Source organism: Thunnus maccoyii, chromosome 20 (genome assembly GCF_910596095.1).
Source record: "Thunnus maccoyii chromosome 20, fThuMac1.1, whole genome shotgun sequence".
NCBI classification, from domain to species: Eukaryota; Metazoa; Chordata; class Actinopteri; order Scombriformes; family Scombridae; genus Thunnus; species Thunnus maccoyii.
The window spans coordinates 14872737-14890767 of NC_056552.1; positions in this window are offsets into that span (position 1 = coordinate 14872737).

Below are 18031 nucleotides of genomic sequence, written 5' to 3' on the forward strand. Positions count from 1 at the left end.
ACACCCAGGGTCACTGACATACAGTGAACACACACCAATTGGAGCACTTATTCAAAACATACACTGGTTTTACATCTCTTCCCTATAGAGCCTCAAATCACAATGATGCCAACAAAAGTGCAGCAGCAGAGTGATTTCCACAACAGATGGCAAGAGGAAGCTGCTGCTTCCGAGAACAGCAAACTGGGCAGCTGGTTTGTTTATTTATTATCAACTCTGTCCTGTGAGCATTAATCACCTGCATCGCTCTGCCTTCTGGCTCAGGTGCCAAAGAAGCTCACAATGCGTCTGACATACAGGCAAACAATGAAGCTGCTAATACAAGGCAGATTAGTTTGAGTAATAACACGCTGGATGTGAGGTGATGGAGCTGCTTCGGGAGAGAAAATATTCTAGTACTTTGATCAAGACCCAAGTTTTGAGAAAGTGTGAGCCTGAACACGTCCTAAACTCAGCCTGAACCCATGCTGAAGCAATATTTTATGAAGTAAACCAAATTAAAAAACTAAGTTTCCCATTCTACAGAGAGGGCAGAAAACTATTTGCTATCAGTGCGGCTGTACATACATGTTTTCCTCTGCTTTCAATAGTAATTAATGTAACAAATTGTGCTAGAAAAAGTTAGGCTGCATTTTCTATTTTATTCAAGTTGATATATTCCAAAGTTAGTCTGTTTAAATTCCCTCTTTTTGTTTCCCTGAACTGAGGTTCCTCGTTGATCTGTGGCGGAGGGATACATTCTATTAGTGGCATGTAAGTCTGCCGATAAAACCTAAGAAAAAGAAGATAAGCAACTTTGAAGTGATTTCTTTTTGCTTTGTAGATTTGATAGCTGGAGTATATTGCTGTCTGTGTTTTTGGACACTGATATTTTGGTGTGTATTTTGGGGTTGATCTCCAGCTGTCCCTGTTGTCCTCAAGTTCACATCACCTCAACTCGCTCCTGCCTCTGTGCCTGACATGGAATATGGTTCGCATCTGTGTGAGATAGGAAAAATATGTTCCTTTCCTTTGAGAGATTGTGGCTAATAGCTGTCAAAATTGACTAATTACAGTGTTTGCGAGGCTCAGTAGGTGAGGCGCTGTGAGAAAATGTCATCAGTTGAGTTGACAACACTTGACAAGGGGGTAAGTGTGAATAAATACCTAGTCACTCTGTAACACTCTGTAACATGACAACTAGAGACACGTGACTGCTAGAATCTGTCCCTCCGCCGCAGCTCCTCAAGGAACGTATATCGACTCAACTTAGATAACTAAGGCCGTTGAAGCATCAATTTAGCAACAGCTGAACTTTGGGATGCATATTTGCACAGAATGAAGGCTGTGGATTTTGGCCCTCATTTCTTACAGTGTAGTCATGTTCCCAGAGAATAGTTTACGGGTCAGTATGGAGAGTAGGAATTGTTACAACGAGCAAGACCCATTTCCACGTATTTAATGGCACGTCAGTATTGTATTAAGACAGACTTGGAAAAAAACCTGAACCTATCCTTTAAGTGGCTTTAACTTATCCTTTAAATTGTTTTTTTTTTTCAGAAATATTTACCTACTCCACATAGATCATAAACCCTTGAATATAAAAACAACTCATTGCAATTGAGAAATGTAAACGTTATAGTGCTTTTATCCAGAAAAACCCTGTTTACTTACTATTTGTTTACAGTGTTGCCCGGTCCAATATGGTGACGACGTCGACGTATTGCAGCAACGGGCCAACGCACTCAGTGCGGTGTCTATGTATATACTGTATGTCTATGAAACTAACAGTTTACAGCCATGCAAGCACCTCTGTGAGGCTGCATTTACTGTACTAGCTTAATGCTAATGCAGTATGCTGATGTTTAGGAGGTATAATTACCATGTTCACCATTTTAGTTTAGCGTATTAGCATTTAAAAATTTGCTAATTAGTACTAAACACAAAGTTTCTATGCATTTGGTTATAAACAAAAGTGTTGGAGAAATTAAAGAAGTTACTGAAATTTTAAAAATCTGATGATGTTGCTAGAAGAAACATCAGGAGAATATTATAGTTATGGAGATATTTCAGACTGGACCAAAGTGGTGGACTGACTGATAGACTAACACTGCCATCCATAAAGCTAAACAATGATAAGACAATTAAATCGCAATATGAAACATCCTGTTCAACACATTTAACTCGATGCAACCCTGCGCTGGACTTTTTTGTTTCTTGCATTTTACCTCAGCAATTCTTCCACTTTGCCAAAACTGTCCTTGCCAATCTATTCCTTAAAGACAATGTGCTGATTTCAAAGCAATAATGCCTGGTTCGCTTAAAAAGCAAAATAAATAAATAAATAAATAAAAAACCACAAAACCCTTGTTTTTATGTGAGAAATCCAAGACCTTGAAAAATTTATTGTTCACTGTGGGTGCAGCAGCCAATATTGAACCGAAACAAACCTGCAATAACCTTGCATGCTGGTGTGTGTGTGTGTGCGTGCGTGCGTGCGTGTGTGTGTGTGTGTGTGTGTGTGTGTGTGCGCGCGCATTGAGTAGAATCAGTGGGAATAAAGGTGATAATGTTGCTAATCAATGTTGCTCTCTGGCTTTCCTCCCAGTAGCACTCTGGCTCTGAGATGAACTCGCCAAGTTCTCCAGGACATGATTAAGAGCTACAGCAGGATTAACTCTCTGATCAGTACAATAGGCTATGTGCTTTTTGTAATATATATTGGCCAACAGAGGTATGATTCACATCTGGAATACCTTGGGTTATGTAGATTTAATTTCTGAAAGTTTAAAACAAGCGTAATAAACTTTTCCTATATTTGTATTTCATTATTTTTGCCTTAAAGGGACACATCACTTACTTTTACAGTTCCTGCATGGGGGGGTCAGGGGATGTGACACACTGTCAGGTACTCTCTGGAAGGTATTAGTTTAAGCTTTTCAATGAAATTGATTAGACATGCTGCCTTTGTTCATTGTCCCATTAATATGGGGCTGTATTCACAAGGTATATTGTCTTCCAGTAGCACTCCTGAATGGTTCTTAAAGCCTTTCCATGCAGCAACCTACTGAGAATTTACCAAAACGAATGATGCATTCAGGCGGCAAGAAACACGACACCAAATTAATGCTAATGTTGCTCTATGTTTACCACACGTGCAAGTAGCAGCTAATATGTTTGCCATGTTGATATTATAAGACCATAATATGTCATGACCATAATATGTTGTGTTTACAGCTTGTTGTGTTGCCTACAAGAGGCCAATAAATGCAATGAAGGTTAAAATCTAGCCTGTTCAGATCCCCTGACCATTCCAATTTACATAACTTTTCTAGGATGTCTAGATCTGTGATTACTGTCATCTGACTCTACCCAAATGCAAAAACTTATTTGATTGGATGTCTATAAGTTAATCACAGTGTTCCACATCATCTAAAGTGGACTGCAGAGACTGTAGAGCCACACCCACTTTTTTAGTTTGTGTTTAAACTGTGTTTAAAGTAAACATGAGATGTTATATTACTTATACATGTCAAAATATCATATGAAAGATTAATAGCTTTTACTCAGGATTTTTCAAAGAGATCCGTCCACTGGAGTGGTCGGGGGATCTGAATGTCACTGGGAGGGAAAAGGGGAGTGAAGAGGGAAGTACTGTTTTGATTTATTCTGAGTGTTCTGATTTGATTTTATAATGATACAATCAACTTATAATGCATCCTATTGATTATGTACACAGAATATTATAGTAGTGTTTTAATCTTTTTTTTATTGTGAATGATTTATGAGTGCATTTAGAATAGAAATCCACCATTACAATATTTTTTTTTTGTGTTTGGAATATAATTGGGTTCTGAACAGGCTGGAGTTGACACCTCTGACGCTCTCCCATACTTGATCCTAATGCACAAAGATACAAATTAAGCCAAAAACTTTTAAAGCACTGTTCTCCTTTAACAAAATCGTTTGGTCTTTTAGGAGGTGATGTTCTTGTAAAGGATTTTAAATGAAGAAAGAAATAAGCTCAAACAAGCAAACACTTGCATAGCACACATGTTTTGGATTAGGAGAAGTGCTCCCACTGAGCCAACTGCTGAAGTGAGCATTTATATTGTCTGATGTGTAATGTCAGCGGGTATTTCCAGGCAGCAGATGGTGACAGTTTGCCTCCTTAACTCCAGCACGCACACACACACACACACACACACACACACACACACGTACGTATGCACACACCTCATCCATACAAACTTCCACCACACAGGGAGTAAACAAACAAATTCATACCCTTCCCATTCCTACACCAGCAGGTACTGTACACCGCTCACACGCACAAACACACACACACACACACACACAACTCATAGTGACAAAACCCTGCCTGTATCGACCATGACATCAGTCCTGTATCCTGCGGATGAGAGGGTAACTGCAGATGACAGATTGATTGAAAGATCTCCCTCCCCTCTCTCATCCATCATTTCTGCCTGTTTATCATCTTCTAGCTGTTCAATCCATCTGCTGCAAAGAAAGAGAAAAACATTTAGGTCAGCCCTGACCATCAAGTCACCCAGAGGGGTTTTAGACAACACACAGCTGGGGCTCTGGCATAACTTCCCGTGCAGAAAGCAAGAGGACCATGATTTGTTTGGCTTAAATGAATATAAAGTGCCATTTACTTGACCTTGTTTTTCTGAATATCCACCTGACAGACGTCCTCCTCCTGATGGTGATGTAAGCTGAATGTTATTAGCTCTGTGGCAGTCGAGCTGCTTGATAATCTAATGCCAAAAGTTCTGTACCTGAGCGAGGTTCAAAGCTTTGTGAGTGAAGACGCCCAAAAATTTAATCTGAAGATATGGAGGAATTTGTCTAAGCTCCACTAAGATGTGTCCCAGCTGATGGTGTGGGAAGCATTAGATAAATGGAAGCTGAGGTAAAGCTGCAAAAGTACAACTTGTGTGAGTCATTCTTTCAGGTTGCTGTAAAACTCACTAACTCACAAAATTCACATTAATATCTGTTTATTTGTTCCTTCTATTATGTCTGCTAATTTCTAGCAAGTTGTAAATCAAACACCGCACAAACAACATGAACTACACACAGATGGACATTGTCAGACGATAGAAATTAAACACCTACACAGCATCCTTGTGGGTAAACAAACACAAACTGACTCAGACACATTTAAAGCTAAATGCATGGTTGGTAAATTCAGCTTTTTGGAACAGTGTTTCCTATAACTTATTCTTATATTTAAACATTTGTTTTAACATATTTTGAACACAAAATAACACATACCTACACACAGTACATTAAACTGTCAAATAACAACGTTCTTTATTACTGTATGTACATAATTTGTAGGTTAGTAAGTTGTCCATGTCTGCACAGCAAAGAAGATTTTAGAAGAAACTTCCCCAGAGAAACCTCCAAAGAGCACAACAGTGCAATAACCTAAGACTTCTCCAGGTCACCAATACCTATTAGAAAGGAATGTGAGGGACAAAGCTGTTAACACCCATCTTCCTTTATCCTTGAGACAGTAAAATGATAAAAGAATGATTATCAGTAAAGAGCTTAAAGCAAAAGAAAGAAGTAGTTGTGAAAGGTCTTTGGTAATCTACTGCACAGTGGAAACTAGCATATATGTACAATGTGGACTCCTGGAGACAATATGACCTGTGAATTATGTTCTTGGTTTACAGTAAAGAGAGAACACAGACAGGAGATATACGCAAAAGTACATACTCTCAAGTAATAACTAGGGGTGTGCCCAAATACAAATATGTTATTCGGCAAAGCACAAATGGTGTTTTTTTTCTTTTTTTTACGAATATTTGTTTCATACAAATATTTGAAAAATTATTTGTTTTCGGGAAGAAACACATGTCAAATACCAGCACGCAGGTCAGATACATCGCTATCTCAGTTTTTCTCCTCTGCTCTGCTGTTACATCTATCAGCAGGGCTCAACGAGGGGAATCACATCCACCTGCTGCATGACGCTTATTTCCTAATTTGGACATCACTCCCAGAGTTGGGTGTGTTCCCCAGAGATAAAGCTGAGCTACTGACACATGCAAAGTGCTCACAAGGGGACACCTCATGAACACTTATTGTAACACTTTAATTTTCTAAAATTAAAAACATGATAAAAACAAAAACAGGATTTTTAAGCCTCTTTTTACTTTTATTTGAATACAAATACAAATACAAATAATTGTGATGCCTCAACAAATACAGATACAAATACAAATACTGGACCCTCAACTGCCTTGAACTCATAGTTTATCCAGTACATCAGTGACAGTCACCTGTGCGCAAATACAGCATGTCTTTATATCATCTTGAAAACAGAGTATGTTTAAATAAAATGTGTCATGTGATCTTAATATCCTGCATACAAATCTGGCCAATGACCTCTGTTGCATGTTATTTCTCTGTACATATTTTCTGACACTTTGCACGTATAGCTATTAAATGGATAAATTAACTCTCAGAAAGATCAGACTGAAACGCTTCAGTAACTTTATTGTAGGTCTGCTGTGTGTCGTTCCAGAGAACATAGTCACAGTCGCTGTTATTGCACTTCACAGATCTCTGAAGGCAGAGTGAACTTCCTTTTCACTATTAAAAAAAAAAGTCCTTTATTGGCCAATATGTGTCTGTGGGATTTCAGCAGGAGGATATGACTTTGTAATTGAACCATAATTTCTGTACAATGATGGGACTCTGCTAACCCTGTTCTGTCTGTACTTATTATAGCCACTGGGGTTTTTGTGGTTGCTGTATAATCCTAGTTAAGCCCATCGGGTTCTTTGGCACAGCTAAATGGGGTTGTCCACCGTTTGATATGGAGTGACCTTCTCTGTGGCAGAGGAAAGTGAATTAGCTCTGCGAGGCCACGGTTTCTGTCCTGGCATCACTTTCTTCTTCATTCTTTCATACCTCTCCACATAATACCTCCGCTCCCGCTTTTTTGTATAAATTGATTTACTCCAAAATGATACTTCCACCATTGTAAGACGAGTTTCACTCGGTGTTTCAGTGACTGATAGCAAGAATCTGAGCAAACTGCGTAGAAAGTATTAAATGTCTGAGGATGACAAAATGGTAGCAATTTTATATAGAGCACCTTCATTTTCTGAATCTGAGTGCTTTTTACCATCCACTTTTCCTCCCTGCTCCTGCCTATTTTGTCTCTTTCATGTCCATTTCATCCTCAGTAATTGTTCTGCTTTTTCTTCTTCTCACTCCATTTTTATGTCTAAATCTCTCCTAACTCACTGTTGTAGTAGTGGATGGTATGCTTCTGTGTCTTCTTTTTTTCTATATAGAAAGACATCTTCTGTAGCATATTCTTTTTTAGCATATTGTTTGAATTGATTGATCATTTGTCCTGACAAATAGATCAACTAAATAAAGAAATATTGAACTAATTAATCAAATTTTTAAAAGAAATCAACATCAAAATCAAATAAAATGTTGTGTAATTTGTGTTGGATGAAATATCTGACGGTTTATGGCTTTCATGACATTTTGGGAAATATGTTTACTTGCTTTCTTGCTGAGAGTTAGATGAGAAGATTCACACAACTGTCACATCTGTACGGTACATGAAGCTACAGCCAGCAGATAGTTAGCTTAGCTTAGCATAAAGACTGGAAACAGGGGGAAACTGCTAGCCTGGCTCTGTCCAAAAGTAACAAAACCTGCCTCCCAGCACCTCTAAAGCTCACTAATTAATATGCTATGTATGTTTATTTCCTGGCCTGGAGCAACAACTTCCTGGAGCCTCCATTAGTTGCCCGGCAACTTCTCCCCTGGCAACTTCTTCCCCCCTGTGAAACGTAGAAATATAGTTTTTAATTAAACAAATGAGATATTGAGATATGATGCTAATTATTGAGCTTAAGAGGTGCTGGTGGGCATATTTTGTTACCGTCATACAGAACAAGGCTAGCTGTTCCCCCTGCTTTTAAGCTATAAACTGTTTCTAGATGCCCTCCAACTTAGATTTTTTTTTTTTTTTTTTTACAAAAAAAAGCAACAACAATAAATAACGGTCATCTCATTTTAAACTCAAACTCAATTGAAACTCTTCAAATACAATTCCTCTGAAACTCTCTAAAAACCAATCAGCACTTCACAGATCCTGAGGACAAAGGCAGCACCCAATAACAGTCTCCATGGTGATTGCTAACCAGTGACTGGCCAGCACTCTTTCTATTGGATCTGTAATTGGGCTGCAGCCGAGGGTTTGATGAGGGGTTTGATAATACTGTACCTACAGTAGATTTGATCAAGGACACTGTAAGGTCAGTTCATCCAGGACACACAGTCTATCATGGAGAATGGGAAGAGGATATTGAGTGGAGCGTGTAATAAAGCTGTCATTGTGTGCATGTATGTGTGTGTTTGTGTGTGTTTGTCAGAGTTAGGGGGGATGCGGGATGCAGTCATCATGCATCATTCTCTAGATTTCCACAAGAGTTTCTGATGGCGTTCTATTTCTTTTACCACTGTCTTTAAATTTATTTATTTATACAGTGTATGTGCCTCCTGTGGTTTTATACAAACTCATTTTCCTACGCAGATGCTGTGAAATTGCTTTTATAGTTATGTTTACCTTTGCCTGTAATGCTTACTGAACACACACACACACACATATGCTGTATAGGTACTTGCACATATAACTTAAAATATTCCATATTTATATCAATCAGTATATTCTCTCACTGAAAGTGTTTTGCAGTATGTGTATCATTTTAAAAAACTGTTTTCCTTTTTCTCACTCTCATTTTCCCTCCATCTCCTCTTTTTTCCCTCATCTGTTTATTTCCTCCCTGTCCACCTTTTCCTTTTTCCCTCGCTCTCTCTTTCAATATGTTAGCCTCCATCCCTCCCCTCCCTTCCCTCCTTTCTGCTCCCTTTCTCCATCTCTTTTAAATCTTCAGCAATCAGCAGCAGTAGGTAGGCTATTTTCCAGCTGTTTGCTGACACTGGCATCTGCAATTTAGGGTCAGAGGTACTGTTTTATACACATCCAAGCACTGATGGGACAAAAGAAAAGTGGGTAATGTGGCCTCTTTGGGACTGACAGTCTTTCCCTGATGCAAATCAGTTTGAGCACCCATGTATACACTGGTTTCATTTGCTGGAAAGAAGGTACTGAGCTCTTGGCATATGTGTGATCTTTGTAACTCTCTTCTTGATCCCTTGAGAAGCTGACATTTGCTGAATGGTGCATGCTTTGTTGCCAAGGTTGATTAATCTAATTTAGAGTTAAAAACTGCCCTCTAATTGTCTCAAATGGTTTCCTTTAACAGGCTTTTCCCATTTGTTAATGCATTTGCAGCGTCACAGGCTATAAATGAGAGAAATATCACAATTTAATTGCAGGCCTCTGTTGCTGGCCAGATGACAGGATCGCAGCACTATTAAAAATGATGGTGACCGTGTAATTGTGATGAATGTAGTGTGTCAGTGTGCGATCCTGATGGAAACTCTAGCCTCTGGGCTACAGTAACCCACCGGCTAACTCTCGCCAGGCCCTGAGGAAGTAATGAACTCAAGTAGTCAACTCAGTTCCCTAGAAGTCACAAGGTATTTCATGATCATGATGTCACATCATTGTGCAGCCTGAGATTCCCCTGGCATGCACATGTGCAGAGAAACATGCACTTTTTTTCTAAAGTAAAAATAAATTCCTAAAATTCCATCTTTGCATATATGCAGAGCAGAGAGACTGTCGATAGTTTTTTCAGTCACAAACAACACAATCTTTAATTTCACGACATCAAAGAGCCGTTTCTTCCTCTCAGTCCCAAACCTTACTTTTATTTCCTCCACTGAGATTCAATTTTCCTCTTGAGTGTAATTTCTATGAGCAGTACGGCTTCTTCAGCCTTTCATGTCTGTGCTTATGTTATTTTTAATGCCAATGTGTGTCTTTAAAAATGTAAAGATGAAATGTCCAGAGGATGATTTAGATGTTTCATTATTTGCTTTCCCTTTAATATCTACAAATGCTCAGGTAGATTTGTTTTGGCAGAATCCTCTATTGTTTTATATATTGGTGTAAGGTAATAAAATCTGATACAACATCAGCAATTTTCCATGTGAAACTCAATTTCAGCAGCAGCAGAAGGAATTCCTTGTGGTGCACGCTATGGCTGCAATTTCTTCTTTTTTTTATGTCTCACTTCAGTGCAGTCCATTACAAGTATTTGCTATCAAGGGAGTTTATTACGGGAAAGAAAATCACCATGATCCTTCCATTTCCACCTACTAGTGTGTGTTTGCTGTGATGGCAACCATACGCTATGACATGTTTGTAAAATAATCTGTGCTGTGACCCCTCCTGACAAGGGGTTATGAACAAAACCATTTTCCTGCTGTTTTACAGTCTCCCCAATGATTTCTGCTCCTGCTGGCTGGGTGCATTTGCTGTGTGCCCCTGATCCGTCTCAGCATGAACCTGAGGTCGCCCTGTAATGTCACAGCAGCGTTTTCATGCACGGAAAAGAAGCCTAATCTCTGTGTTTGTTTTATTCGGTTAGTGTTATTTTGATGGATGGGATGCGCAGCTGTAAAGAAAATGGTCATTGCCTTGAAAAGTGGTGAAACCGTATTTGTGCAATTCATCACCAGTACTGGCACACATTTACACACATACACACATGTATTTGAGCTCACCTATTGCTGCACAAGTGTAAATATGTCTCCTCATGTCTGCAAGTCAGAGATATTTTTAAGAGTTTTATGAATTTCTTCTCTGTAATGCAAAATCCTTCAGTAAAACTTCCTTTCCTTATAGTTTACAGCTATCAGAGTTATCAACCTTGAATCATTAAACTGACATTTTAATTTTCTATAAAGCCTTGATTTGCACGACATCAGTTATTGCAAAACAGATTGGACACTCAAAGAGGAGCTTTGATGTTCCATTTGCTGTACAGAATGTGAGAGTGCTTGTAATTGCATGCCTTCCTTTCATACAGCCATACTGACCTCCACCATTAAATTACAAGCAGACCCTCATATACAAGCCTTGTACCTTATCTTTGTCCAATCCAAGTTATTTTTTTATTACCTCAACCTTGTTAAAAAGTTGCCTTGTCATTAAAGGAATAATTAGACATTTTGCAAAATACACTTATTTGCTTTCTTGTCGACAGATAGGAACAAAATCAAAGTGAAAAAACAACAGTTTGTCATTTTAAGTGGATTATGTGCAGCACATGCGTAAACCCCTGTAAGAACAAATTATAATTTTTTACACCTCCATTTTTGTTCGGATTTAACTAACAAAATATAACATGTTAGTGAGTTTTAGAGGTGTATTTCCTGGCTGTTTCCCCTGTTTCCAGTCTTTATGCTAAGCTAAGCTAAGTGGCTGCTAGTTCCAGCTTCATATTGAACAGACAAATATGACTAAACTGAAACCTTGACAAGACAGCAAATAAAGACATTTTCAAAAATTATTAACAATTCTTTTAAGACCTTTCAGTAAGTCTGTTTCGTAATCTATAATCTGCTTTCTTCCCTTTTTAACTGATATATAAAAATAATCACTTTTTTGCTGCTTTTTGTGCTGTGAAACAATAACCAAGGACAGACTTGGCTGACACTGTGTAGTCCAGTTTCAGGTGTAACAAATATCCAACCTTGTTCAGTCCAGGATATCTGGCCTTGGCTTCTCAAACAGATGACTCAAACAGATGATCAAATCTGCCTTAAAGGGAGATTTTATTCATTTACACAGTATCAGTATCTCTCTTTAACAAATGTGTCACATTTCCATCTGTGTAAACAGAGCCAATCCATTAAATGTCACCTTTTCATGCGTAAAATGCGGCCATGCTGGATTTCACTGACAGCTCTCGTGGACACCTCATCCCCTGTGGTTAGCCACTGATCCAGCCATGGGAGGTTCAGTACACATCACAAACACACCCACACACACATACACACACACACACACACATACATACACTCCACAATACACAAAACACACTTCACTGAACACTTTACCTCCTGTGTGGTTCTCCATTGAGTCTCCTTCAATCTCCTCCATGCTGCGATGCACAGGCACACATCCTTGACACTCATACAATTAGATACATATCCAACCTACAACATACAGTCACACATACATCCATATACAGAACCACACATGCACACAAACTAATGCACGTAATGCACTTCAATGCAGACAGGATGGCCCTCACTCTACTGGGATCGGTGCCGCTCTTTTATCTAGAAATATAGACAGGTGTCTACATTTAGTTTGACACTAAGGACTTATCATTCGGCAGGTTGCAGGTGATTAGAGAGCCTGCTGGTTTTAAAGCTTGTGTGGATTTAACTAATTTAGTTAATGTGTCTAGCCAGGGAATTTTCACATCAGACTGATAGCTTGGTTTATAACATTGAGACTGTCTTCCTTCCTCGCTGTATTGCTCACAAGCTCTCCTTCCCTAAATTTGTCAATCACCATAATCTAATAATCATCCCTGTTGGTGGTGAAATGTGCAACAAAGCACCTAATAATAATAATAATGATTCATCTGAATAAGGCTGGTGATCCTCTGAGTTAAGCCTTTCTGGTGCTTGTTGATACATTTGGGTTCACTCAGTTCATGAATTGACTCATTGCAATGGTAATGATAGTTGTTTCTGATCTGACTGTCTTGCCAGCCACATCCGCTGTGTCAGATCATGTTCTCATTAAAATTGAAGCATCATTGCCTGTCCTGCTAATGTCAGCACAGATGTATTTACCACTTGCCATATTGGTCCATCCACTATGGTTGCATATCACCGGCAATTACCTGTCTTGGCTCCTTTCACTGCAGAGACAGGCTCTGTTGAAAATTTCACTAATGACTTAAATGTGGCCCTCTCTAGTCCCCTGGATTCAGTTGCACCTCTTACTACCAGGACTAGGCGACTAAAGAGGTCTTCACCCTGGTTTAATGAAGAGACACATGCTCTTACTATTGGCATTGTCCCAAGAAGTTTTAAGATGGCTCTGGCTCTACTTAAGAAGGGTTAGGGTTAAGGTTACTAGAGAGAGTTGTGTCTCAACAACTTTCAACCCATATAAAAGAAAATTATCTATATGAACATTTTCAATCTGCTTTCAGGGCTGGTTACTCCACTGAAACTGCTCTAACCAGAGTGGGAAATGATCTTCTACTTGCTATGGATTCAGATTCCACCTCTGTGCTTCTATTACTGGATCTCAGTGCAGCCTTTGACACCACTGATCATACTATTAGATAGACAAAATTGTAATTTTTGTGTCTCTGGCCTAGCTCTCTCTTGGCTAAAGTCATACTTATCTGAAAGAACACAGTGTGTCTGCTATTATAATACTACATCTAAATTCTTTGATGTTGAATATGGAGTACCTCAGGGTTCGGTTCTTGGCCCTCTGCTTTTCTCTCTTTATATTTCGCCCAAGTGTGGCAGCCAAGAATCTTAGAGTTACGTTTGATCTCAGCCTCTCCTTTGATGAGCATGTTAAAGAAATCACCAAGATTGCCTTTTTCCTCTAATACATACATTTGTTTCATCTGGACTTGATTACTGTAATGTTCTGTTTTCTGGTCTGCCACATGCTAGTACTAAAAGTCTTCAGATCGTTTAAAATGCTGCAGCTAGAATCTTAACTAAAACAAAAAAATTACCATACCATACATTACCATATTACGCCAATTCGAGCTTCCCTTCATTGGCTTCCTATCTATGTTAGATTAGACTTTTAGGTGCTTCTGATGACATCCTCCTAAATCCTAGATGGGCATGCCCCATCATACCTAATCTCCTTAAACCTTATATTCCATCTCAAGCTCTCAAATTGCAGGGCTCCTGTGTGTACTCAAATTAAAAAGACGTCAGCAGGCAGCAGGACCTTTTCCTAACGGGCTCCGTTCTTATGGAATAACATCCCTGCTGACATCAGTCATTCTGAATCTGTTGAGTCCTTTAAATCTAAACTTAAAATTAATCTTTTAATTAACCTACAATTAGTTGCCTTTAGTTGAGTACTTCATGACCTTGTAAGTTCTATCCTGCTGATGAGATTACTGATTATTGCAACTATTTTGATAACCACTGAATCCTCTTCATCACATTATTCATATATATTATAAACTATTAGGATTCTATTATTCTGTTATGTTCCATGCTGTTTTTCTGTAAATTGTCTTTCTTGTTCTATTCTGTACACACATCTATTGCACATCTGTCCATTCAGGGAGAGGGATCCCCCCTCTGTTGCTCTACCAGAAGTTTCTTCCATTTTTTTTCTTCTTGTTAAAGTTTTTTTTTTAGGGAGTTTTTCCTCTTCAAGGGTCTAAGGAGGATATTGGACTGCTGTACAGATTGTAGAGCCCCCTGAGGCCAATTTGAGATTTGTGATATTGGGCTATACAAATAAAATTTGACTTGACTTGACTTAACAGGCTCCCAATTTCACACAACACACATACTGTATACCGGTTAAAAATTCATGCATGTTTGCTCTACGCTTCTGGGACTCAGTGCAGGTACACTACAGTAGCTCCACAGACTTAGTAGTGGGGTGGGATGGAGGGAGTTTTAAAGAAATAAGTTTTTTTGTGCTGAGGTACTGAATGGATTACCACAAAAATTTGAACTGATGTATTTATTCCCCAGAACATGAATTCTGATCATCCAGTCAAAATTTCAATCATTTTTTGGAAGACTCATTAGCAGCGAACAAATTGTACAACATCGCCTCCGCCACTTCTCCCCTGATGCTATGGGTGTATCAACACTGGCTGGCAAGGACATGGAGATGTTTACGCCACAATGTCAACAAGTTTTTAGACTGTTAGCATTTCTTAGCAAGCACTGTGTAAATAAACAACTCTTTCTCTGGCAATTTGTGCAATTATCCTTGTAATCTAGTAGAGAAGGGTCATATAAAAGTGGAATTCCCAAAATGGCAACAAATATTTTCTTCCCATAGCTTTGTGGTCCACCATCGTAAGTTTTGCTGCATCACCATAATTATCACCCTCATTTGCATAAAGTTCAAAATTTTCAACTTTCGACCCCTTCCTTTTTTCCCGCCGCTAGTCCTGGAATTCCACAATGCCTTGTGAAGCAATTTGCTTGTCTCTCATAGAAAATGAAAGGGGACAAACTTCTGACACTAGTAGTCATTTATGTTCAGTTTATAGAACAGATTCACTTTCAGTCTTCTAATAATTACAACCTTCTTTTTCAGTGGAAAGAAGCGAAGTACTATGTACAGATTCTGGTGAGCCCATCTGCATATTACATGTCCTCAATTTGAATCTAACATATCACCATGAGTGTATTATGTGCTGTCTCAAACACTGCGTCACATGTTGTTAATGTATTCCTTGTTATGGATGAGTTAGTGTTTCTGCTCCCTCACAAAACTCCAACTCCAAAAAGCCAATCTCCAAAAAACGTGGTTATTCCTTTAAATTGATCCAGCTGACTGTGTTAGATTCGCGTGGTACAGTACAGTATCTGATGTGTGTGTGACGTGTAAAAGGGCTGGTGGTGCTGGCTTGATGGACCCCTGCATGAACAGTGAAATGGGCAGAATGTCAGAGCCATATGGTGGCAATGAGGGAGCTGATTAATAGCTTGGATGTGTGAAACGAAGGGGTGATTTTTTTGTCTGAACCACTGACTCAGTGAGAGAGCATGTGGCGTACATGTTGGTCCGTGTGGATACTGAATGACAGTGCATGTGTGGACATGAATGCGTGTGTGTGTGTGTGCGTCATGTGTCTACCAGATGGAGCTCTTGACATGTTTCGGGGGGGGGGGGGGGTGATAGGCGACATTGAAATGATGTCACTCAGTCCTCTTCCTGTCTCCCCCCTAATCAAATAAACTCTCTCTCTCTCCGTCTCCCTCTACCTCAGTCCCTCACTCTATCTCACTCTAATTCCATCAGATCCGGATCCCCTTGCGTACATTGCAGGGGCATGTGGTGTGTATGTGTGTGCATGTGTGTGTGTGTGTGTCTTTTAGGAGCACAGGGGGTTAAACATGCGGATAAGACAGCGGGTGCAGTAAATTCATGGCCTTTCCCGTTTGACAAATGACTCTGTCAGCCTCTCGAAGGGCAGCGGCCTTCCATCGACCCTCAAGGTGCCCTTCCACACATTCAACTGCGACTGAGGATCAAAACCACAAGTGCACTGAACTTAATGAACAAATATGCAGCTGGTGACTCTGGAGAGCACTGTTAACACATTTTATTGTGTCCTGCAGTGCATCCACCTTTAGCAGGGTTGGCTGCAATGGAAATCAGACCTTCAAGAGAGCTCAGTTTATGCTGACTTATCCAAAGTGATTTCCAAAGAGAGAGCATTAAGTAGGTGGTACTCAAAGTAGACACATCAGCAGGCACATTGCTATTGCAAGAATTCGAAATTTGACCATCCAGAATTGATAAATCGCTTGATTAATTGTTATTTTTCAAGCAAAAATACCAAAAATTCTCTAGTTCCAGCTTCTTAAATGTGAGTATTTGATGTTTTTCTTTGATATATATAACAGTCAACTGAATATCTTATGATTCTTGACTGTTGGTTAGACAAAATACCAGTAAACAAACAGAAGACCTCACAGTAGGCTTTAAGAAATTTCACTACTTTTTAACTTTTCACAGAACAAATGATTAATTGATCATGAAAATAATCGTTAGCCCTACATTGCTGCTGTGAAAGTTATATGTATCTCAAAATGTCTTTGTTCACAAGCAAAGAAAAGCAGCCTTGTTTTAGGCATTCATAAAAATGCATTTTAAGATTATCCAATCGTTATTAAAGGGTTTTATCAGAAACCAGAGATGCCCTTCTCGTTATGGAAGGGCGTTATGGGTAATTTTAGGTCATAGAGGTTTGCAGAGGAACTAATGGGCAAATCTGTGTCAAGCAAGCTGATTGGTTGATTCAACTCCTTTTGGCAGAGACGTTTGAAAAGGAGAAGAAGAAAAGAACATTAGGGCGCTCTCCATTCTGCTAATTTATGCTTCCTCCCATCCTTGCTTCTCCATCCTCTGGCCTTGACCTGAAAATCGTTTTCCCTCCGCAATCATCAAGCATCAAGGATCTTCAAATCCCTTAAATGCACCTCAGAAAAGACAAGGAGAGAGGAGAGAGGAGGCTTCTGGAGGAGCTTAGAATGAAGAATCACAGGTGTATATCAGGTGTATAAGTTTTTTACTAGATGGCAACAATTCTTTGATTGAATGTTTTTATTGATTGCTCAGCTGACCTGTCGGGACAGTAAAAAATCGGGCTGCTGTGGAAAGAGGTTTAATTTATTAATATTAACATATGTGATTTATATTTTTATATTTATATATTTATTTACTCATATTCATAAAATAAAAATTACATGTGTGTAGAATCTGAATCATGAGTCAATCATAAAAAATACTCTTGTAACTTTATTTTTTCTTCATAAGTCAAAAGGCTTATTTTCTTCTCCTTTTCTGTGTCAAGTACATCTCAGCTCCTTCAGAAAAATATGACCCCGCACAGCTGTGTGTCTCTTATAATATCATCCTGAGCCTGAAGGATATCAGTCTTTCACAAACTTTTTTTTTATTTTTAAAATTTTCTGTAGGCTACAGCTGTTTTTATTGCTCCTTTACATCCATTCTGTTGTCTCAGTAATTAACAGATTTAATTTGTCTACTTGTGTCTTATTCAATGACAGCCAGACGGTGCTATAGATCTACAATGAAATAATAAAAAATTGGAACAGTTACCAGGTGTTTTCCTTGTTGTTAGGCTGCTTAATAATTTCTACATATTGATAGCTGATTTCTTCATATTTGACAGTTAAGATGATGTGCATCATGAGTAGTTGTGGTCTCCTCAAAATGACGCTGGAGTGAGCGAGGACGTCCCGTTTGGTGAATCAAATTCCTCTGTCTCACGTTGCTCTCTCGCATCCTTGCTGGGAGGAGCTAAGACGCAAGGAAGAGACTCGAGTGAGGGAAGCGAGGAGCCATGTT